This window comes from Oncorhynchus mykiss, chromosome 12, assembly GCF_013265735.2.
Source record: "Oncorhynchus mykiss isolate Arlee chromosome 12, USDA_OmykA_1.1, whole genome shotgun sequence".
Lineage (NCBI taxonomy): Eukaryota > Metazoa > Chordata > Actinopteri > Salmoniformes > Salmonidae > Oncorhynchus > Oncorhynchus mykiss.
This window is the reverse complement of record NC_048576.1, coordinates 39,115,610-39,140,957: the sequence shown is the minus strand read 5'-3', so window position 1 is coordinate 39,140,957 and position 25,348 is coordinate 39,115,610. Positions and strand designations below refer to the sequence as shown.

General features: G+C 43.3%; 1 protein-coding gene and 1 long non-coding RNA gene across 2 annotated transcripts in view; both read right to left on the bottom strand.

Moving 5' to 3' along the window:
* The window catches only part of LOC110511907 (lateral signaling target protein 2 homolog), a 145,977-nt gene extending 124,944 nt beyond the window's left edge, over positions 1-21,033 (bottom strand). The window contains exons 1-5 of the transcript XR_005034973.1: positions 20,667-21,033; positions 20,445-20,576; positions 19,975-20,262; positions 15,661-15,737; positions 15,368-15,422 (exon numbers count right to left, since the gene is read on the bottom strand). The gene's annotated coding sequence lies outside the window, so the exon portion shown is untranslated. The remainder of the gene's footprint in view (positions 1-15,367; positions 15,423-15,660; positions 15,738-19,974; positions 20,263-20,444; positions 20,577-20,666) is intronic.
* Positions 1,049-3,869, bottom strand: LOC110537585. The gene is made up of 3 exons (XR_002475651.2): positions 3,803-3,869; positions 1,614-1,737; positions 1,049-1,464 (listed from the first exon to the last, which is right to left on the bottom strand). It is a non-coding gene; the product is annotated as an uncharacterized LOC110537585 (long non-coding RNA).
* Positions 21,034-25,348: the final 4,315 nt, after the last annotated feature.

Below are 25,348 nucleotides of genomic sequence, written 5' to 3'. Positions count from 1 at the left end.
CAACCAAGCCAACCAAAATGGCCATATGAATCAACAGATTGATCTATCTGTTGTGTCTCTATGGGAATAGCAGAGATGACCTGGCTGAGAGGCTCTGGATTGATGCTCCATCCCCAGATGTTTGGTCCTGCCCACAGCTCACAATGATTGGCTGTAAACAGTAAAGAACGAATTAAACACTGCTTTTCTCATTGCAGAATGCATAACTAATGTTTATGTGTTATTGTTTTTAGATCAGATACAGTGGGGCAAAAAAGTATTTAATTAATTCAATTGTGCAAGTTCTCCCACTTAAAAAGATGAGAGATGCCATTACTGATATTGAATAACGTGTTCCATCATGACCTGTTTGTTACATGACTTTTACCACTTGATCAAGTTGTTTATGCAAAATAGCTATTTGTAAATAAACAGTATAACTTGAAGACATGCAATTGTAAAAAAAATAATAATGCTTTGCTATACTTAGACTAGGTAGTAATTTATGGCTTCTCTTTACTGTGCACAATGACCAATTAATTATAAAAATGTTTTGGTGCTTTTACATTTTTTTTTGTGACATCCAATTGGTAGTTACAGTCTTGTCTCATTGCTGCAACTCCCTACGGACTCGGGAGAGGCGAAGGTAGAGAGCCATGCGTCCTCCGAAACACGACCCTGCCAAGCTGCACTGCTTCCTGACACCATGCCCGCTTAACCTGGAAGCCAGCCACAACAATGTGTCGGAGGAAACACCGTACACCTGGCGACCGTGTCAGCATGCATGCGCCCGGCCCGCCACAGGAGTTGCTAGAGCAAGGACATCCCTGCCAGACAAACCATCCCCTAACCAGAACGACGCTGGGACAATTGTGCGCCAACCCATGGGTCTCCGGGTCGCAGCCGGCTGCGACAGAGCCTGGACTCGAACCAGGATCTATAGCAGCACAGCTAGCAACTGCGATGCAGTGCCTAAGACCACTGCGCCACTCAGGAGGCAGGGTTTCATATTAAATCATGCATAAATCCCTTGTGACAAGAGGAATGGACGTTTCAGACAAAAAATGAAATTGCTAAAAAATGTCTAGCGTTTTTATCTATTGGTAACAGGGTTGACATATTATGCTCGACACACTAAGTTTTCCACCACAAAACAGAACTAGCTCATGAGCTCAACTAGCACCTGCATTTTGGAGCTATGTCTAAAAAGCTTTTTGTCTTTTACAACTCTCCCATTCACCTGTGTCATCTTTGTGGCATGCTAGCCTTTTACCGGCTGCGGAGAGCCTTTTCTGTTTGCATTTTGTTGTGCACCAGGTTTTCATGTCTTTCCATGTTCTGTTTGTGAGAGCTGGCTCTGACCCATAACAGTCAATCCTCTTTGCCAGGAACCTTCTTTAGCACTTTACATTTTCCCAAATGCTTCCAAACTGATGCTTTCTCACAGCTGCTCTTAGTCTTGGGTTGAGAAGTCATTCTCCAAACCTAATCACAAACAAAGAAAAGATTAAAACACATGACGGTCCAACACAATAGGGGAGGGGGGCATAGGGAAGGTAAGGGAGAGGAGATAAAAAGAAAATACTTCCTCCGTGTCAGGTAAGCAGTCTCGAAGTGTACCCTCACCAACTTACCGGACTGAGTGAGTTCTGAACATCCCTCGCTGTCCTCTGTTCCTGCGTCCAAGTCTTCTTGGGCCTCTTTCTGGTGTCTGTCTTTACTTTTTAGTACGTTTTCTCAGTTCTTTCTCAGGCTTGCCTGAAAAACACAAAAGGATGGAACATACATAAGAGTAACAACAAATCCACATATTAGCAAGCAACGACATTACATTTTTGCTCAGCCTGGTAAGTTTGACGGTAGACTGCGGATGTTCCCTTGCTTACGAAAGCAGCCAGTGTCGACCGTCACAGAATTACCAGGCTGAGTGAGTTCTGAACACCTGTCACTCGAGCTTTCGCTGTCAGGTTCATACTCACTGATGCAGCCGGTGTCACTCAGCTGGTGTTTTGTATCATATTTGTACAACAGCTGATGAAACTATGAAAAAATGTTATCAGTGTAATTTCCTGATAGTTGCTGATTGAAAATACAATCTACATAAGACATTCTAAATCAGCAGGTTTTGCATTGGTGGAGTTTTGGCTTGCTTGGTGACGTCACCAGGTGGTCTAAGTTAATAGACCAATAACAAAGAGTTTGAAATCTCTCTGCCAATAACAGCTCATTTTGAGGCTACATTTCCCTCCCATTAGTGGATTGATCCATGTTTAACCATGTTTTGAGGCTATAGAGTGTTTGTTTACATGTACTTTGTTTACCCACATTGAAGTAAAACAAGCTTATATGCTGAGTTCTGATGGGGTACAACTGTTGAACTAAGCTCATGAGGCATTTATAAGTTATATTCTTCAAGAATCAATGGGTATATATCATTCAATTGCAGGTCCAAAAATTGATTTTGCAAATTTAAAATGCAGGAAATGAGGAGGTGGTTGACGGTTGGCTACATACCTTGGCAAAATAGATTCCTGCTTTTATCCATGTTCTGACGAGAACAATTTTAAAATAGACATGTCATTAATACATGTATAGTATGACAGATTACCTATGACAGCAACAACTGTCTCTCCAAATCAAACCTTCCCTTCTAGCACCGCACTGTCTCTGTCAGTCCTGCAGCAAATAAAACATGTTTTCACAAAAAATATATATATAATTGGACCATCCGGATATCCATATTTGAATAGTGAAATATTCCAAATGCCTTTCCCTAGCTGCCATTTCAAAATACAATCACCTCTAAACAAAATGTCTCACATTGTGACTTGTGCAAATAACTCGGCATGCCACAGGAAAGCAACCGAGCTAGGACCACATTTGCATTACAATGTAGCTAGCTACCAGTAGCTAGTTTAACATTACTCCTATGGAGTTATTTAACATTATGCACAACACAACATTCTTCCATATGAGAACATTGTAAGAATTATAAGAATTTCTAGCTTAAAGTATGCCTAGCAATGTAATAACCTTATTAATATAATGTAGCTGCCATAACACATATAACAACCTACTTTCATTTAGACTATGCATTTAGACTAAGGAACAGAGCTGGCTTACTGCTGAGCACTGATAACGGTATCTCATGACAAACACCAGCTGCATGTACACTCCCAACCTTGAGAAGCAGGAACAGACAAGCACACACACATAATCTCCTTCTTAGCTGAACATTGTGTGACAAGGAACGGCACGACGTGAAGAGAGGGATGACGGACGGCCCAACAGGACCAACCAGAAGACCAGAACTTCTAGACTCAACCTACTTTCTGTACTGTATATAACATACATGCACTCTGTTATCGCTGCTTCTTTTCTGCTGGTTCCTTATGAGCTGAATGAAATGGGCCCGTATACGTTGTACCAGATATCTTTACTCATAATTAAACTGTCGCATGTCATACAATTTACCACCTTGTCTGAATCGATCCTTGACCGGTTCGCCCTCCTACATATCCCATTATCAACAACATCTAAGACATCATAGCAAAGATAAGCAATGCAATAATAATCGATTCCGAAATGTATTAATGTCTACTCCAGCAACCATTAGCAGCTAGCTGGCTAATTAACCTATCAGTATAGCCAGGAAAAATGGCTCGCTAGCTAGCTAACAAAATGCTACAACAGAGCTAATACTTTTCCATGCATCTACGAAATGTAGCTCGCTACAGCTACATTGGCCGAGTTATTGTTGAATAATAACGAAGCTATAACGATTCATTTAAAATAATATCGCTAGTAACTTCAAAATACTTACAGCTGAAATACACAGCTGTTTTCTTTATGAGCATGGTGAACTGAGGAAGCCGCATCCACCTGCCGTGTTGTGGGGGAGGGGACAAGTTCCCCAAATAGACCCTGGCTTTGGATCAGATTTGAATTCCCCCCGCGAATGGTCCTTGTTAGGTTTGGGGAGGGGAAGCTGATCCTAGATCTGTATCTAGGGGAAACTTCGCACCAGCACATGCAACGATCTCAGGATTGACAGACCATGTTCAAAATATACCAGTAAGAAATTGGTTTCAGAATATAATATATTACCTTTAGCAGTTCTAATGTCTTCATTTGCCCCATTTCATTAGTCTTGTTGATTGATTGCTGATATCTAGTTTCACAGAAAAGATGGTGTTGATGAAGAGCATCCATCCATGTATAGACATATAGTTCATACTGGTGGTCCTACCCATTACCCACTTCACTCCATTAACCCGAAACTTGCTGCTCACATGGTGGTTTGTCTAAATGTATTTGACTTTAGGTTAGTTAAGGTTAAGAAGGTAAAGATTGTGTTTGGCTGTGTTGGGAGCACTAGTGGCAATGCTGCCTCACCCAGATCACACATTGCCCTATATACGTATATATTGTAGCAAGCTTAACCCTACACTTACCACCTTCTGATCTCTTGGTGTAATGAATAAGGTGTTGGCTTGCTAGTCGCTGGACCGGGGTTCGAGTCCCAGTTGGAGCTACCCCCAAGTTTGTTACATTGGTATCAGAAGTGGGATAGTGCCTGTGAAGCCATCAAAGATGTGTGTACACGTGAGAGACTTGCTATAAAGAAGTGTGGCGGCATGCTCTCCCCAAGGAAGGAGGTCTCAGCTGACTCACGTTCTGTAGCAACTTTAATCCAACACCGAGTGAACACATCGAGAGGTTTGGACATATTGGAGTAGCACTTAAGGTGTTGGCTTGACAGTTGATGGACCCAGGTCCAAAACCTGTTTTGGGGCGACCGCCGGAATTTACAAAAATATATTTGTTTGCCTACGGCAGTCCTTCTCAAATAGTGGGGCGCGCCCCCCTGGGGGGGCTCGGAGCGATGCCAGGGGGAACATGCTTTTTTTTGCCGCAGGGAGTAGGGTTTTTTTGCACCGAACAAGAGCACACAGTACAGAGCAGGAGATATGAAGTGCAGATAACAAACCCTTAAGAGACACCATGGAAAAATATTTAACAGGGATGAAAAGAAAGGCAGAGAGAGACGGAGATAATGAGACAAACGTAAGTCTCCCAAAAGCTAAGAGGAAGCGTATGTAGCGCTTGGCTTCACTGTGACTACGGTGGGAGACGAGGAAAGACCGGTATGTTTACTGTGTATAAAAATGTTGGCAGCAGACAGCATGAAGCCAAATAAATGAAGGCGTCACTTAAAGACATTACACCCCAATCAAGCCGCTTGAGTTTTTTCAGCGAAAACGTGCCGAATATTGCCAACAATCGTCCCGCTTTGTGAATGCTACTTCAGTAAACCAGCGAGCACTGTTAGCATAATATAAGGTGGCATACCAAATTGCTCAATGCAAAAAAAAACACTCCATAGCAGAGGAGCTGATACTGCCTGCAGCATTAGACATGGTCTCTGTCATGCTGAATGACGCAAGTGCTGCAAAAATAAAAACTATCCCTCTGTCCAATGACACTGTCGCCAGACGTATAAATGACATTGCTAACGATCTTAAAGAACAGCTGATAGATAAACTCAAAGACAAACGTTTTGCCTTACAGTTCGATGAAGCAACTGACAGCAACAAAGACTGTTTGTTTATCGCTTATGTACGTTTTGACATGACAAACTCCCTGTGAGAGGATCTACTTTTTTGTAAATATGTCAGAGACAGAGCCACAGCTGAAGAGCTATTCAAAATGCTGGACTGCTTCCTGACTGAGAATGGGCTAAAGTGGGAGAACTGCATTGGTGTTTGCAGTGATGGTGCACAGACCATGGCAGGGATGAGAAAAGGACTTCGGGCACTCATCAAGAAGGCCTCACCTAATGCTGAGTGGACACACTGTGTTATACACAGAGAAGCACTGGCATCAAGGCACCTTTCCTCTGAATTAAGTGAGGTTATGACTGACATTGTAGGTGTAGTCAATTTTATAAAGACCAGACCACTAAAAACAAGAGTCTTCTCTGCTATCTGTGAGGAGATGGGAGCTGAACATCAAGCTGTGTTGTTTCACAGTGAAGCAAGGTGGCTGTCACGAGGAAAAGTCTTGTCCCGAGTTTTTGAGCTCAGAGAGCAGATAAGAATGTTTTCGGAGCAGGAGCACAAGTATGACCTCGCAGAAAAATTTAGTGATGAGAACTTCCTGGCAAAACTGGCCTACCTGAGTGACATAGTTGGAAAGCTAAATTAACTAAATCTACAGCTTCAAGGGAAAGATACACACCTCCCTCAGGTCACAGACAAGATCAGCTCTGTCACTCGAAAGCTTGCAATGTGGGGCAGGCGACTTGATGAAGGAAATACTGATTCATTCGAGTACCTGCATGAATTTGTTGACACTACTGACTATGATGCCACCTCAGTGATTCTATATATTAAGGAGCATATTTCATCACTGATGGGATTCTTTAAAAAGTACTTCCCTGAAAACAGTTCCCAATATGACTGGGTGAGAGATCCTTTCAATGCACCAGCTCCAACTGGTTTCAGCTCTGCAGAGGAGGACCAGTTCATTGATATGGCGTCTGACTCCACATTGAGACTGAGGTTCACATCACAGACACTGAGTGAATTCTGGCTGAGTGTAGAGAGGCAGTATCCACTCTTAGGGCAGAGGGCAATGGGCATTCTTCTTCCTTTTGCAACATCTTATCTTTGTGAGACTGGCTTCTCTGCTGTTGCTGCACTGAAGACCAAGTACAGGTCCCAGCTAAACATTGAGCAGGAGCTGAGAGTTGCAGTATCATGCTTCAAACCCCGCTTCGAAAAGCTGTGCTCTGCAAAACGTGCTCATTGTAGCCATTAATCCTGACTTCCTCATTTTGATAAAAAAAAATCAGCACAAATTGTTTTATTCATTTTTGTTTTATAGGCCAAAGTGTTTCATATATTGTGCTCCTGAGTTAATGTTGCTGATCAATTTTTAATAAATAATAATTATTATTTATTGATTATATTTTATTTTTCAGTATCAAATGGTGAAAAAATGTTTACAGGTTAAATAAGGATTAAAAAAAATAAAAAATTCAGGCAAATTTATGCACTTTAAGTCTTTTCTGTTACAGACTAAAAACAATGTTAATAAAGTTATTATTTGTTGTAAGTTGATCTATATTTCTTTCTTTTTTCTTTTTTTGTTTTCTTTAATGTTAATAAGGATAAAATGTTATGCAGAGGTGTACTTATAACAATTTTATAGACACATGATGCTATTTACAGTCGCGGCAGCGAGTTGGGGGGCGCGAAATGTTGACTTCTTCCTAGGGGGGGCATAACAGAAAATAATTGAGGAGCACTGGCCTACGGGCATGGAGACCCGGGTTTGAGACAAAAAGGGGCATTACACCATTGCTGTTTGCAAAAAAGCAACAAAACGTGTGATTTGATCTGAACTGGCAGATCTGTGAACAACCCCTTCAGAAAAACAAATTCCCTTTCTTCCCCGTAACATGGACTAATAAAGTTGTACTGGCGCCAGAGAGGATGGCTGCCGTTTTATTGGCTCTTAACCAACCATGCTATTTTGTTTGATTTTTCGCTTTGATTGAAACTTATTTTGTACATAATGTTGCTGCTACCGTCTCTTATGACCGAAAAGAGCTTCTGGACATCAGAACAGCGATTACCCACCATGAATTGGACAAATAATTTTTGTTTAATGAGTCAGACGAGAGGGATTTACTCCAGACACCTGAACAGGCCCTCATCCCCGTCATTTGTAGGAAAAAATATGTAGATTTTGCAGAAGGAGATCGGGGTGGCATGTGAGGATTTATCGACAAGTGGCTAATCTGCCTTGCCATCCGTACTGTTGGCCAACGTACAATAGCTGGAAAATAAATGGGACAAACTAAAAGCACGTATATCCTACAACGGGACATTAAGAACTGTAATATGTTATGTTTCACAGAGTCGTGGCTGAATGACATCATAACATACAGCTGGCGGGTTTTATACTATCGGCAGGATAGAAAAGCATCCTCTGGTAAGACAAGTGGTGGCGGTCTATGTATATTTGTAAACAACAGCTGGTGCCCGATATCTAAGGAAGTCTCAAGGTTTTGCTCGCCTGAGCTAGAGTATCTCATGATAAGCTGCAGACCACACTATCTACCTAGAGAGTTTTCATCTGTATTTTAGGTAGCTGTCTACACATCACCACAGACCGATGCTGGCACTAAGATCGCACTCAATGAGCTGTATACCGCCATAAGCAAACAGGAAAACGCTCATCCAGAGGCGGCACTCCTAGTGGCCGGGGACATTAATGGAGGGAAACTTAAATCAGTTTGACCTCATTTCTACCAGCATGTTAAATGTCCATCCAGAGGGGGAAAAAACTTTAGAACAACTTTACTCCACACACAGAGATGGGTACAAAGCTCTCCCTCGCCCTCCATTTGGCAAATCTGACCATAATTTTAACCTCCTGATTCCTGCTTACAAGCAAAAATTAAAGCAGGAAGCATTGGTGACTCGGTCAATAAAAAAGTGCTCAGATGAAGCAGATGCTAAACTACAGGACTGTTTTGCTTGCACAGACTGGAATATGTTCCTGGGATTCTTCCGATGGCACCACATTAGTCACCGGCCTCATCAATAAGTACATCGATGACGTCATCCCCACAATGACTGTACGTACATACCCCAACCAGAAGCCATGAATTACAGGCAACATCTGCACTGAGCTAAAGGGTAGAGCTGCCTCTTTCAAGGAGCGGGACTCTAACCCGGAAGTGTTGTGTATTGATATTCTATTGTTGTCCCATTAGGGCACCTGTAAACGCCCCTTGCTTACCTACGTTGAAATGCTCTGAATGTTTCTCCCTGTGAAATGCATTAAACAATGCCCACATTAATTTCTACTCCCGTCTCATGTCCTGTCCTTACATTAGTTGTATAAGTAATACAGTGTGCTATACAACAAAACTGGCGACGAGGAAGAAACGTTCTCACGTTTGTGCTCATCATTTTCTGCAGAAAGTCTGAGGTAAATTCGTAATTTTTGGGGGCTGTAGAAAGGCGCAAACAAAACGTGGAGCTAGCCAGTCGAGTAATGCTAGCTAGCCTTTGATGTCACAGCAACGAGAGCCTCGAGGGATAGGAAGAGTTTCGCTGCGGGAGAAAGCTAAGTCAGCGTGAGTTAAAAGAAAGGAAAAAAAGGGTCTGGGAGTAAAGGATCGTCTGAAAAGTGTGAGAGAGAAAAATAAACTGAAAATGTCTGCATTGATTGGAAATATAGGAACATTTGATGAATCTGTGGAACAATGGAGTTCTTACACAGAACGTTTTGAGTACTTTGTGTTGGCAAATGGAATTAAAGCAGAAGTCGTTGTGCCAACATTTTTGACTGTTATGGGAGGAAAAACATTCAATCTACTGCGCAGCCTAGTAACGCCTGAAAAACCTGGTGATAAATCATATGATGAAATTGTGGCTACCTTAAAAGGACATTATTCTCCCAAACCACTGATAATCGCAGAGAGATTCCGGTTTCATAAGAGAAATCAAGAGGAGGGGCATCAATCTCACAGTTTGTGGCTGTATTGAAACAGTTATCTGAACACTGTGAATTTGGGCGATCAATGAGTGACACTATACGTGATAGGTTAGTGTGTGGCATGCACAGCGAGGCAATTCAGAAATGCCTTTTGACTGAGAGTAACTTAACATTGCAGAGAGCAATAGAAGCGAGTATGTCAATTGAAATGGCAAATAAAGACGCACAACAGCTAAGTGCATCGACCAAAGTGCATAAGGTGTCTACGGAGTTAAAAAACAAGGCAGGAGGTGAGAAGCCATGCTATCGCTGTGGGAAACCAGGTCACCAAGCAGTGGAGTGTTGGTGCAGAGACTTAGACTGCAGAAGTTGTGGAAAAAAGGGTCACATCGAACATGCATGTAAAAACAAAATGACACAATCAAACAAAAGTACTGAACAAAGGAAAAGCGACTTCAGGAAGTACAAAAAGAAAGTGCATAAAATGGAGCACACAGAGGATGAACAAAATTATACCCTGTCTGAAGGGGAAGAATCTTTGCATGTTATGTCAATTTCAGACAATGGATACTGGGTGACACCACTACTAGATGGAAACGCAGTACGGATGCAAGTGGACACTGGAGCAGCCATATCTTTGCTGTCTGAGGCTGTATACAAGGAGAAACTACATCACCTCACACTACAGCCCACAAAGATGACGCTGAAAACATACACTGGTGAGATTGTTCCAGTGAGAGGAAGTGTGATTGTTACAGTGGAGCTCAACAAACAGAAGGTAAAGATATCACTCTACATTGTGAGAGGCAACCATCCAGCATTGCTAGGACGGACATGGCTGGAAAAGATCAAACTAAACTGGCAGGAAATTCACATGGTTGCAAAAGAGGACACAAACCTACAAGGGATATTGAGGAAACACGCGGATGTGTTCAAAGGAGACCGTGGCAGTATGAAGGACATAACAGTTAAACTGACCGTGAAACCAGACAGCAAGCCAAAATGCTTCAAAGCTAGACCTGTCCCATACGCCATAAAACCAAAAGTTGAAATTGAACTAAACAGACTAGTCGAGAGTGGAGTATTGGACCCAGTGAATGTTAGTGAATGGGCTACACCCGTTGTTCCAGTCATAAAAAAAGATGGATCACTCTGTGGTGATTTCAAAGTCACCAGTAACCCAGTCTTGACTGCTGAAAAATATCCACTACCCCTCATTGACGACCTCTTTTGTGGTTTAGCTGGAGGACAAAAATTCAGTAAGATAGACTTATGTCTACAGATGCATGTGGACCAAGAGTCACAAGAACTGTTGATGCTACACTACAGATTGGAGGAGTACGGTCTGAGGGTCCGGAAGGACAAATGCAAGTTTTTCCGTCCCTCTGTTGAGTACCTGGGCCACGTCATCGACAGTTCGGGGGTCCACAAGGCACCATCGAAGGTGAAGGCCGTTGCGGAAGCTCCATCCCCACAGTGAGTCAACTGAGATCATTCTTAGGACTGCTGACATACTACGCAAAGTTTGTGCCAAACCTAGCTAACATGTTAAAGCCACTGCTTGAACTTTTGAACAAAACCAAACAGTAGAAGTGGACAGACAGATGTGAGGAGGCCTTCATGAGAGTGAAAACAGCCTTAGCTCAGTCAGAGGCCCTAACCCACTTCAACCCCAACTTGCCATTACATTTGGCATGTGATGCATCGCCTTATGGCGTTGGTGAGGTTGTCTCACACATCATGCCATCAGGTGAAGAAAGGCCAATTGCTTTCGCATCATGGACCTTAAATAAAGCCGAGAGCAATTATGCACAGATAGAGAGTGAAGCACTCACCATTGTGTTTGGAGTTAAGAAATGTTAACAGTTTCTGTTTGGCCAATGATTCACTCTGCTGACGGACCATAGACCACTCACCTCCATCTTTGGTCCCCACACCGGCATTCCGTCGCTTGTCGCTTGTAACCAGCCACATGCAGCGATGGGCGTTATTGTTATCTGCTCACCCGTACGATAACAAGTACAGAAGGTCTGAGCAGCACTGCAATGCAGACGGCCTCTCAAGACTTCCCTTACCTGTCGCACACACTGAGCACTCCCAGGCTGAAATCTTCTACTTCAAGGTAGTGACGAACGCCCCAGTTACATCTGTCCAAGTGAAAAAGTTCACCCACACTGATCCAGTGATGTCTGAGGTCGTGGACATTGTCACTCTTGGAAAAGAAGGAGAGATGTCGGTCAGCCTACAACCTTACCTAGTGAGGAGAAACGAGCTCACAGTTCAGTTTGGATGCTTGCTGTGGGGTTTTCGAGTCATCATACCGCCGCCACTGAGAAGGCAGGTGCTTGAAGAACTCCATTCAGGGCACTGTGGCATGGTGCGAATGAAGGAGATTGTATGCAACTACTTTTGGTGGCCAGGTCTGGACGCAGCTATCGAAGACAAGGTCAAGTCATGTTCTGCATGTCAAAAGATGAGGAACATGCCTCAGCTAGCCAGCTAGCACCACTACACCCATGGGACTTCCCAGAGGAGCCTTGGCAGCGAGTCCACATAGACTATGCAGGCCCACAGGAGGATCGTATGTTCTTAGTCGTAGTTGACGCACACAGCAAATGGCCTGAGGTCACAGTGATGAAGAGCACCTCAGCGGAGAGAACTATCGAAGAGCTACGGTCAATCTTCAGTCACTTCGGCTTGCCAACGCAACTCGTTAGTGATAATGGCCCCCAACTGGTGTCTGAAGAGTTCCGGTCATTCATGGAAGCAAATGGAATTCAGCACATCAAGTCAGTGCCGTATCACCATGCAACAAACGGCCTCGCTGAAAGGTTTGTCCAAACGACGAAGCAAGCTTTAAAATCATCACAAGGGAACAGCTCCCTCAATAGGCGTCTAAACACCTTCCTGTTAACCTACAGAAACACTCCCCACTCTACAACCAAAGTGGCACCCGGGTCAGCCATGAAGAAAAGATAGCTTCGCACGCGACTCGACCTCCTGAGACCTCCAAAGACGAGACAGGTTGTACAGACACAACAGAGAGCACAGGTGGAGAGACGGAGCAAAGCAAAATACAGAAGCTTCATAGCTGGAGAGAGAGAGTTCTTGCTCGGAACTACTGCAAAGGTCCAAATACCAGCCACAGTGGTTGCACAAACAGGACTTGTTTCCTACACAGATCAACTGTTGCCAGGAACCAACCTCAGAGATGACTCGTGTCAAGTGACAAACCAAGATCAGCTACTGGAGACCTACCATGACTACGAGCTATAACCTGAACATCCACTGCAGCAATCTACAAATGTGGAAAGTGCTCCAGACTCACCTGAACCAGCCAGAGTGCCTACTCAGGGTACTGTTGCACCCCAGTCTGGGCATACACCATCACCACTCAGAAATAATGTGACTGTAGACTCAACTGTATGTCAAGAGAAAGAATACCCCCTGACAGGTTGACTATTTAGTTCAGACTAACCTCCGACATTAGGGAAGAATACACCCCAGGGTTAAGTCTGGGGACTGAGGCAGTCTAGCTTCTATCCCTAGTTTAGAAAAGGTTATTCTGAAAAGTTAATTTATTTACATTAAGAGAACTTATATTAAAAAGAAAACAATAGGCAAAACAGTGAATATTTACTTTTTCCTAATGAGTCACCAGAGGTAAAGGGGGAGGTATATGTTGTGTATTGATATTCTAGTTTTGTCCCTTTAGAGAACCTGTAACCCCCCCTTGCTTACCTATGTTGAAATGCTTGGAATGTTCTTCCTGTGAAACGCATTAAACAATGCCCACGTTAATTAGTTGTATAAGTAATACAGTGTGCTATACAACAGGAAGCTTATAAGAAATCCCACTATGCCCTCCGACGAACCATCAAACAGGCAAAATGTCAATACAGGACTAAGATCGAATCGTACTACACCAGCTCTGACGCTCGTCAGATGTGGCAGGGCATGCAAACTATTACAGACTACAAAGGGAAGCACAGCCGAGAGCTGCCCAGTGACATGAGCCTACCAGACGAGCTAAATAACTAATATGCTCGCTTCGAGGCAAGTAACAATGAAACATGCATGAGAGCATCAGCTGTTCCAGACGACTGTGTGATCACGCTCTCCGCAGCCGATGTAAAACCTTTAAACAGGTCACCATTCACAAGGCCGCAGGGCCAGAAGGATTACCAGGCTGTATACTCCGAGCATGCGCTGACCAACTGGCAAGTGTCTTCACTGACATTTTCAACCTCTCCCTGTCTGAGTCTGTACTACCAACATGTTTCAAGCAGAAAACCATAGTCCCTGTGCCTAAGAACACTAAGGTAACCTGCCTAAATGACTACCAACCCGTAGCACTCACGTCTGTAGCCATGAAGTGCTTTGAAAGGCTGGTCATGGCTCACATCAAAACCATTACCCCAGAAACCCTAGATCCAATCCAATTTGCATACCGGCCCAACAGATCCACAGATGATGCAATCTCTATTGCACTCCACACTGCCATTCACACATGGACAAAAGGAGCACCTATGTGAGAATGCTATTCATTGACTACATCTCAGCGTTTAACACCATAGTGCCCTCAAAGCTCATCACTAAGCTAAGGACCCTGGGACTAAACCCCTCCCTCTACAACTGGATCCTGGACTTCTTGACGGGCCGCCCCCAGGTGGTAAGGGTAGGTAACAACACATCCGCCACGCTGATCCTCAACACGGGGGCACCTCTAGGGTGCATGCTCAGTCCCGTCCTGTACTCCCTGTTTAGTCATGACTGCACGGCCAGGCACGACTCCAACACCATCTTTAAGTTTGCCGGTGACAACAGTGGTAGGCCTGATCACAGACAACAACGAGAAAGACTATAAAGAGGTCAGAGACATGACAATGTGGTGCAAGGACAACAACCTCTTCCTCAATGTGATCAAGACAAAGGAGATGATTGTGGAATACAGGAAAAGGAGGACTAACCACGCCCCTATTCTCATCGACGGGGCTGTAGTGGAGCAGGTTGAGAGCTTCAACTTCCTTGGTGTCCACATCACCAAACTATCTTGGTCCAAACACACCAAGAGTCGTGAAGAGGGCACAACAAAGCCTATTCCCCCACAAGAGACTGAAAAGATTTGTCATGGGTCCTCAGATCCTCAAAAAATTCTACAGCTGCACCATCGAGAGCATTCTGACTGGTTGAATCACTGCCTGGTATGGCAACTGGTCGGACTTTGACCGCAAGGCACTACAGAGGGTAGTGCGTACAGCCCAGTACATCACTGGAGCCAAACTTCCTGCCATCCAGGACCTCTATACCAGGCGGTGTCAGAAGAAGGCCCTAAAAACTATCAAAGACTCCAGCCACCCTAGTCATAAAATGTTCTCTCTGCTACCACATGGCAAGCGGTACCGGAACACCAAGTCTAGGTCCAAAAGACTTCTTAACAGCTTCTACCCCCAAGCCATAAGACTCCTGAACAGCTAATCAAATGGCTACCCAGTCTTTTTGCACCCCCCCACTGTTTTAAGCTGCTAATACTCTCTGCATAGTCACTTTACCTCTACCTACATGTACATATTACCTCTATTACCTCGACTAACTGGTGCCCCCGCACATTGACTGTACCAGTACACCCTGTATATAGCCTCGCAATTGTTATTTTACTGCTGCTCTCTAATTATTTGTTACCTTTATTTAAATTATCTATTTTTTACTTAACACTTATTTTTCTTAAGCTGCATTGTTGGTTAAGGGCTTGTAAATAAGCATTTCACTGTAAGGTTGTATTCGGCGCATGTGACAAATAAAATTGGATTTGAGATTAACTTTGCTGACGAAACAACTTGTGTAAAAGATCTGTCACAAACTACATGCATACCATTTCAGTCCTGGCCAACCAAGCTGTTGAGGTAGTCTTTATGACGTACATAATGCTGAAAGGAGGAAAAGAGAGGAGAGGTCATCATCATAGGACATACTCTAACCTGCCTGAAAGGCTATAATAATATTTCATCAGTGTACTTACTGTATGTACATGCATAAGGACAAATCTGACATGAGGCCACTTTGGGATACAAAAACAACAACAAGTTTTGATTTTGGGATGAACTATAATACAAGTATTGTTACAGTGCACCAACAGTGAATAACACTACACACTCAGTCACTCACGTCTATATATGCACTGTTGCTGTTCCGTCTCCTCTGGTCTGACGCCACACCTCCCTCTTCTCCCCCTCCGTCTCAACCTTGGGTGCAAACACACAGCATCATAACACAGTAAATGGCTGGGAATGTATGAATTCTGCTACCAAGTAAGTGACCCTTACTTGAGCTAGGGGTAAAACATTTTGACTTCAGCGGGTGCGGGTCACTGGCCTGTTGGGCTCTTTGCCTTTGTTGAAGTCTGGTTTGATGGTAACCACTCCATTTCCATCTGCTCGTATCGTGCAGAACAAGCATTCCTTCTCCTTTTGGCCAAGTCTGAGAAATACAATAATAAAATGCCACTTTTCAATGCCTGAATTGGAATCTACTTCAAAGTTATTACATACAAAGCAGTGCAATAAGTGTATAGGCTACATAGTGGTTTTTCCCCTTGTGCTACTCACTTGCCCGCTGGTCCCAGGTTCCCCATGATGTGCATGGTCTGTACAGGTGTGTTGACCATGTGGCTGGCCTTCACAAAGTCCTCCGAGGGGTCCCAGGTAATCAGCCTGGACTTGGGGATGGTGCGGTCACTGCAGACCAACAGAATACCACAAACACATTTAGCATACAAGGGTATGGTGTAATGTGAACATACCGGTACACTGTTTGTCTTCAAAGCAGCACGAAGCATCAATGCTGCTTCAATTACATTCACTTTAATAATAATTAACTTTGGTGAGTAACAGGGACCTACACTGGGCGTCTGTCCTGTCATCTGTGTCTGACATTGGCCATCCTATGTGCCAGTAAGGTAGGATTGGACTTGACCTGCGTCACCATACTCTGGGAATGCTGTAGTGAGTATATCAAAAACAGCTTTAAAACACTAACGTTTCTTTTGGACAGAAATTAGGTAAATGCTTTGTTTTGAATATTGAAATTGTCACGCCTGCTCCAGCTCCCTCTCTCTGGCGCTCGAGGTCGCCAGGCTGCTCATCATTACGCACACCTGTTACCATTTTTACACGCACCAGCGCTTCATCGGACTCACCCGGACTCCGTTTCTCTTGTCCAGACTCTGTTCTTCTTTAGTTTCATGTCTATTTATTAATGAATACTCCCCCTATACTTGCTTCCCGTCTCCCAGCGTCTTTGGTTACAGAACCGTTACAGAAATGGAGATTCTGTTGAAAACCACACCTTCCCAATTGGTGCAGCAGTCAGAATCGGTGTAGGTGAAAATCCTGCAGTTCATTCTGCCCCTGGTCCGCTCCTGAGCCATGATCTCTGTGTGGTATTGTCTCTCCAGCGGAGTCTGGCATACTGACTCACTCTGGAACAAAACCACTTCATATTGTGAACACACACACACACACACACACACACACACACACACACACACACACACACACACACACACACACATACACACACACACACCTTACTATGCAACATCAAACTATCCTAAACAGTAAATTCGTATTTGTTATAAGGACACTGAACAGCTTCTCCTGCCAGCCTACCACTAACTCCTCATCATCATCTCCGGCTGAAAACAAAACCAAGATGTTGTGGTCCATATCTAGCCACCACGAAAATAACATCTACTCAACTAAGAAGCATCTAACATCTTTATGTTTCAAAACATCTAACATCATCTTGCTGTTTCAAAACAGTGTTAACACCTAATTGAGCCTGTGAGTTGAGGGTGTCCAGCTCAATGCCTCCCCTCTCCTGTTGAGTCCAAACCTGCTGCTGAAGGTGTTGGGAGAGGGTTGCTGTGGAGGTGACTCTCTGAATACGGATCCTGTAAACACCATTGTAAATATAAACAAAGTAAACAGAATTCTAGCTAGCTAAATGGCATGTTTTCATGGCAAACTCAGGGATCAGGTCAAGCAGTATACTGGGTGTTTATCATCATCTGCTTTGAGAGCTAACGTTATCTAAAGACAGCATCTTGCTTGTATGGCAATGCAAGGACTAAAAGCCACACAAAGGCCAAATGCAATTTACTTAATTGTAAGGTTTTTGACAGCATCCCGGGAACGATAGGCAGCCTCTCCGGTGTCGGTGCTCCAGCCGTCTGCCATGTTGTAACATTAGGAACTTTATTGATGGCTAGCTAGCTAGCTAGGTTAGCGACATACACACACGCGTGCTATGTATTCAGCAGCAGGCAATTTAGCCAGTTTTGGAATTAGTACTTCTCACAAGCGTCTGCTCGTTGCCTGGTAACAACTGTCTGCCTGCCTGGTTGGGTTTCTGGCGAGCAATACAACTATTTATTGGTTCACTACCGCCACCTACCGTGGGATACAGTCCAGAGCAGCAGAATAAACCCCCCCACTGATAACAGGTAGGATAATATCAGTACAATAATATTCCTTTGATGTAAAAAGTTTAAGAATCCCTGATGTAATTAATTAAGAGAAGACTCTGTCTCACACAAATAATTGCAATTTAAAAAGCTTTATTGGAAATTCACGTTTCAAACAGCACAATTCAAGTACAGATGAGTGTAGCTACATCAGATACATGCTAATTTAGTTTAAATGTGATGCAGTCCTCCAGTCCCAGTTCATTTCTACTCTTTTGACATGCTTCAGACCAGATGCATGCTCCACTTCAGCGTACAATGGTCCTGAATTTGCATATCAATGTGTTTGAAGCTTTTACGTTCTGCATCTCTCTGCTGTCTTTCATCTGAAGCCATATCCTCCAGGGTCTAAACAGGTGTAGATTTCCATCTCTGTGTGAGAGACCAGATATTGCAAGGATACCAGTAAGGGGCACTCAACTCTTCACTTTGGCCAAAGGAGACCTAAGACCCCAATACTAGTGACACTGCCCTAAGGTTGGTGATGTCCTTTGCATGAGACTGTGGAGACAGAGGTCTTATCTCTCTGTGGTTACTAAAGATGTCATGGCACTTATGACATGAGAAGAGGTGTTGACCCTGCTTCTCCTGGCTATATTTCCAAGCCTAAGCATGTCAATCCAACTCATTATCATAGGCTGTATGGGGATCAATATTTTTTAAATAATGCTGCATGTCTCAAAATATAAGAATGAGACCAATATATGTATTTTGCTAATCATAGTTCCTGTCTCTGAAATTACGTTTGTGTGTGTTGTAGGAATAACCAATACTCAAAATCTGTGTGTGTGTGTGTGTGTGTGTGTGTGTGTGTGTGTGTGTGTGTGTGTGTGTGGTAGAAGTAATAGTTGGCCATTATTTCTTTGAACATCTCAGTTTGGGCAGCAGCCACTGAAGAAACCTGTCAATCAAAAACCACAGGAGAATAGACAGTATTATAAACTGGGTGGTTCGATCCCTGAATGCTGATTGGCTGAAAGGCGTGGTATATTTAAGCAATAAGGCACGAGGGGGTGTGGTATATGGCCAATATACCACGGCTAAGGGCTGTATCCAGGCACTCCGTGTTGCATCGTGCTTAAGAACAGCCCTTAGCCGTTCTTAAGGGCTGTTCTTACGCACAACACAACACGGAGTGCCTGGATACAGCCCTTAGCCGCGGTATATTGGCCATATACCACAAACCCCCAAGGTTTCTTATTTCTATTATGAACTGGTTAACAACGTAATTGGAGCAGTAAAATTAAATACTTTGTCATACCTGTGGTATACGGTCTGATATACCACGGCTGTCAGCTAATCAGCATTCAGGGCTCGAACCACCCAGTTTATAACAGAACGTATACCACGGGTATGACAAAACATTTATTTTTACTGCTCTAATTACGTTGGTATCCAGTTAATAATAGCAATAAGGCACCTCTGGGGTTTGTGGTATATGGCCAATATACCACGGCTAAGGGCTGTATCCAGGCACTCCGTGTTGCATCGTGCTTAAGAACAGCCCTTAGCCGTGAAATATTGGCCATATACCACACCTCCTCGTGCCTTATTGCTTAAGTTTGCACTTATACATCAGAGAGCTGCTCTTTCTCTGCTACCTCATTCTATTTCTATAATTCTCTAGTCTAGTATTCCCTGGTTATGTTCCACTTCTCCCTCCTCTATTTCCTCACCTCTTCCTCAGACTCTTCTTTTCCTCTTTCTTGTCCTCCTCCTTACTTTCTCCAACATTTCCCATCTGTTGCATCTTACTGGCCTTCTCTTGCTTCAATTCTTTTTTGGCCTTGCCCTTCTTTTTCTTATTGACCTTCCCTTCCTGAATATTTTGGACAAGGAGATAAAGTAATGTAAGTTTATGGGTTCTCTCTTCTCTTGTGCTATACTAGAAAATGATTTATGCTATACTATAGAAGGACTTACGGCCAATATTCCCTTCTTGTATTTCCTCTCACCTGTGGGGCCACTCCAGCCATTTCCTGGAGCAGCTTCCTGCCTGTCTCGCTCAGGTTGGTGATGGGAGCCAGGCGAGTGCTGTGGCGGTATGGAAAGTTCTCTGTTCGGGGTGGAGCAATAATGACAGGGTTGAGAGGAGTCCGAGGCCTTGGAACATTTACTGGGTAGGGAGAGCCTACAGCAGAGGGCAGGGCCCGTAGGGCTTCAGCCAGGGTCCGGTGTGCTGAGGTCATAAGAGGAGAGAGGCCATTCTTGACAGATACAGGACCTGAGACCTTCCCTGGGCTCTGTAGGACCAGAAAGTAAAGTAACATATCAGGAAAGTGCTATGTTCAACACAATCTGTAGAAATACTTTATAACTACTCTATACACATTGCAGATACATTACTACACTCAATAAGTCATTGTCTGCATCATTTCCAATCCCCCATGTATATATATAAAAATATTTAACATGCAGAACTTACCAGGAAGTCTGACTCATCGAAGGAGTGGAGAGACAGATCGTCATCCTCGTCCATATCCCTCACATCAAGCTTTGTCACCTTTCCATTCTCAATTTTCAGCGGTGGTGTCCTCCTTTCATGATCCTCATCACACTGTGTATCAGAGTCAACTAGTCAGAGACCATCCTCCTCCCAGTGATGTCACTCAACAAAGACATGGATGGTAGGGTACAACTCTTTTACCTCAGATTCACAGTCAGTGAAGGAGTAGATGGAAAAGTCATCAGAACTGGAGGATGAGATCACGTCATCATATTTTCTCTCTATCAGCCGAGTCACCCTTCCAGACTGAGGAGACAGAGAAAGGCATGTACTCATGGCAGCCATAGAATACACTGGCATTGACCCTCAAGGAAATGTAGAGTATGTAGGCAATCCAACATGGTTGTACAAGTAGTGAGTAATACATGGGTAACTGAAAATGCAATAAATGCAACTCCCATAACATTAGGGGTGGGGCTAAAGATCTTCCATAGTACAGGATTCTTTAGCATCTTGAATGGATTATTGTCAATTCCACGAAGCCAACCAAAATGGCCATATGAATCAACAGATTGATCTAACTGTTGTGTCTCTATGGGAACAGCAGAGATGACCTGGCTGAGAGGCTCTGGATTGATGCTCCATCCATCCCCAGATGTCTGGTCCTGCCCATAGCTCACAATGATTGGCTGTTAACAGTAAAGAATGAATTCAACACTGCTTTGCTCATTTTGGCCTTGAATTGTGTATCAATAAATAATATAAGGACTGTTATGTGGTTGAATTTGAATGTGACTTACAGGCCTTTTGTGGATCTGAGTGGTCTGCACTGAAGTAGACTGTCAAGACAGCATTCAATGAGGTTAGATAGGGATATCTGCATTTGCTTTAATTCTGAGAACTGCAGTTTGTACATGCAGAATGCATAACTAATGTGTATGTGTTTTTGTTTCAGGTCAGATATGACTTACAGGCTTTGGCCTTCTGTGCACTTTGCCGGTTGGCCACAACACGGAATCAGGGGTGTTCACCCTCACTGGTTTCAACTGTCAACACAACACTCAATTTAAAATGTGATAATATAACAAAAACAGGACAAAACAAAGAAATATTTGATGTTTACCACATAAGGACGGCGTCTTAAAGCTCTTTTGATTCTCTCATCATTACGATCCATCTTTCTTTCTGAGGGAAACATTTCCATCAATTAATTGACACAAATCACATCCTGACTCACACACAGACACACACACAAAGATGGCATCCCAAATGGCACCCTATTCCCTATATATGTATATATATATATGTTGGGAAGGAGGTGCCCCAAAAGGCCAAAGATTACCTGCAACAACCTGAGTGAAGAAAACTATTGTAGAGATTAAATCAAATCTGAACACAGTTTATGTCGTGAATGAATGCATGGTTGCGTCATTTTAGGTCACAGCTTTATGACTGCGCTTAATGCGTCACAAGAAAAACGCTTGTTTGGAGCCGGACTGGTGGGATCATCTTTTCACTGGTTGTAGCTGAATAACGAACGTGATGTGCTTATTATATCTTACTGATTGAGTAATGGTTGTATCGATGGTTGGTTGGACGTTTTACATAGATAGGCCAACATTATATCAATAGGAAGAAACCAATCCTTGCCAAATGTTTTTTGTATTATTGTTTTACTTTGAGTAACATTAAGGGACCACAATGGAAGCCGTTTACTTTATTGTGTTGTCCCTGGCCTGACACGTTTTATTTAATTAAACGGTTTTTATTATTTTATTAAACTGTCCAATCAAATATATCTATATAGCTTTCTATCTAACTCATATGAGCTGTTGAGGACTCTTTGGTCATCACATTTCAGGCACAAGCCAGCAGGTGGTAGGAAGTGTCTTTAAATACAGCACTCACTGCCTTTAACGCACTTCATGATCTTCGCAACAGTATCTTTGTGGTTGTGAAAATGATTAATCCAAATGCGGAAGTCCAGTACATTTGTTTTGGTTTAGCAAGCTAGCTTCTCAAGTCTTGGCTAAAGTGTTGTGCAATATTGGATGAAAAGTGTCGTTACTGACATTTTGTATTGTGCATGATTATCCTCTTGTAGTTTGACAAGTATGCACTGAGCATCAACATGATCACCCGAATAGTTTAGAAAGATGTGGTTCAGAGGTTCAAGAGTTTTACTCCTGAGTTCAGGCTAACATGTGTCATTGTTGCTGTCCTCATGCTGTCATCTGTTTTGTTTACTGTCACTACATATTTCGGTTTATCAGAGGATGTCTAAAGTCTTTGAACTACAGTTTTTGCCAATGGGCATGGTACGTTAGCAAGGAGGGGTTGAGTGATTTAAGAATCATATGCTCTGTAGCTACTGTAGCTAGCTACTTTGAATGGGACTGTTGTGACGTTATCCAGCTTGCTGCAACGTGTAGCTAACGTTAATGACGTAACAGATGGTGCCAGTAGGCTACAGCAGCAAGCTAGAACACAACACATCAATGCCGTTGATGTCTGTCAACCCGATCATTTCCGTTTTAATCCTCTCCTCTTCCTTTGCGGTACACAAGCTCATTACATACTCATTCCGCCACCAGACAGAGACCCAGATACTCCTCAGCATTGGGGTTCTGGTACTCCTCTGTGGTAGGATTGAGAAGAATGTGGGCACTGTTTTGTTCCTCCTCATGTTTCAGCTGCTCTCTATCAACACAGGGGTGTTGTACCCAATCGTGGGGCTGGTACTGTTTGGTGCATCTGCCCAGAATCAAGTGGAGGGGTTAGTTCCTGTATCCCCCTCCCTTCTGGGTATGGCCACAGTGTACTCACTTATGGTTAAGGGCTTTCTTTTTGGGATCAGTGTACCCATGTTATCCCTGGTCATAGTAACACTTTTGGTCCCACACTCTCTTCCTCTGCAACCCCATTGGCAGGTTCAATAGATGATCCCCAGCTGTAATTGAATACTGTACAATAGGCACATAGTGGTCCCCAATGATTAGATAGAGAATCACTGTTTAGTTAGATAAGCTCTCTGTAATCTCTCCACATTCTCATTGGTTGCAGAATCATTCCTACCCAGTCCAAGCCTACGCTCTAGTTTCCTCCAACCTACTGGCTACCGAGACCACACCAAAGACATTTGAAGGCTGGGCCCAGTCCTACTATACACAGGGGAGCCCTGTTGAGTTCTCAGGTTATTATGTTCACAACCATGGATATGCCCTGAAGCATAGCTCTGCCTCTCAAACCAGCAGTCACTGGGATCCAGTGGCTCAACATCTACATTCTCAACATTTTCTCCAGTCTGTGTCTGTCAGTGCCCCCCAGAGTTTCACAGCAAACATGCCTGAGTCACTGCTAGGGTCTATGATGGTTTACCCAGGGGCACCGGTGTCTTCATTGACAGATTGATGATATAGATAAGTCATTCAATGACAGAGATCTCTCATTTGTTATACGTTGAAATGTAATATACTTGGACATGGGGTTTGAGGCAGTACTTAAAAAGTCTCTTCACGGATGATTTTGGTTTGAAGAGTCAAACTCTGAATGTTCAGGGTCAAATCAATGCAAGAAGGTTTTGATTGTCATTTGAATGTAAGCAATCTCTTGGCACTCTCGATTTATTCAACCTTGATAAATCAGGCAATTTATATTCCACAGATGTATTCAGTTTCTTTCCTTAACTACTCACAGCAATGAAATGAAATAGCATCCACTCACCAGTAAATTAGATCCATTACATGCAGTATGTTTGGCAATGCATCATTCAACATCATTGTAAATTCTGGAGCAGTGGTTGAGGTTATCAAGAGTGTGGGCTACAAGGGCAGATTATGATGTCATCTTTAGAAAATGAGGTAGTTGGGCCTCCCGAGTGGCGCAGCGGCACTCTGTCGCAGTGCTTGAGGCGTCACTACAGACCCAGGTTTGATCTCAGGCTGATTCACAGACGGCCGTGACTCCCATGAGGCGGCGCACAATTGGCCCCACTGACTTCGGTCACCAGCTGGACGGTGTTACCGCCAACACATTGGTGCGGCTTCCGGGTTAAGCAAGCAGTGTGTCAAGAAGCAGTGCGGATTTGTTCGGAGGACTCATGGCTCTCGACGTTTGCCTCTCCCGAGTCCATAGGGGAGTTGCAGCGATGGGACAAGACTAACTACCAATTGAATAACATGAAAATTGGGGAGAAAATTTGATTAAAGTGTAAATTAAAAAAAAAAAAAATGGTCATTGTGCACAGTAAAGAGAAGCCATAAATGACAACCAAGACTAAGTATAGCAAATCAATGATTATTATTTCTTTACAAATGCATGTTTTCAAGTTACACTGTTTATATACAAATAGCTATTTTGCATAAACAACTGGATCAAGTGGTAAAAGTCATGTAACAGGTCATGATGGAACACGTTATTCAATATCAGTAATGCAAGAGAAAAAGTTCAAAGGCACACAAATGAAAACATGAACCCTGCCGTATCACTACAATAGTTTAGGGGTTTCTCTATTAAAAGAAACTGCTGAACATAACCCTTATATCATCCATTTCATACAGTTAATGTTCAGCAGAACCTCAAGTTGAAGTAAATATTTTGTATTAGACCTCCAACCATCAGCATAGAAAGACACCGAGATAAAATACTTACTGAGTGTACAAAACATTAGGAACATGTGCTTTTTCCATGACATAGCTTTCACCTGGATTCACCAGGTCTGTCTCTGATCCCTTATTGATGCCACTTGTTAAATCCACTTCAAAATCAGTGTAGATGAAGGGGAGGAGACACGTTAAAGAAGGATTTTTAAGTCTTGCTACAATTGAGACACGGATTGTTTGTGTGCCATTTAAAGGGTAAATGGGAAAGTTAAAAGACTTGTG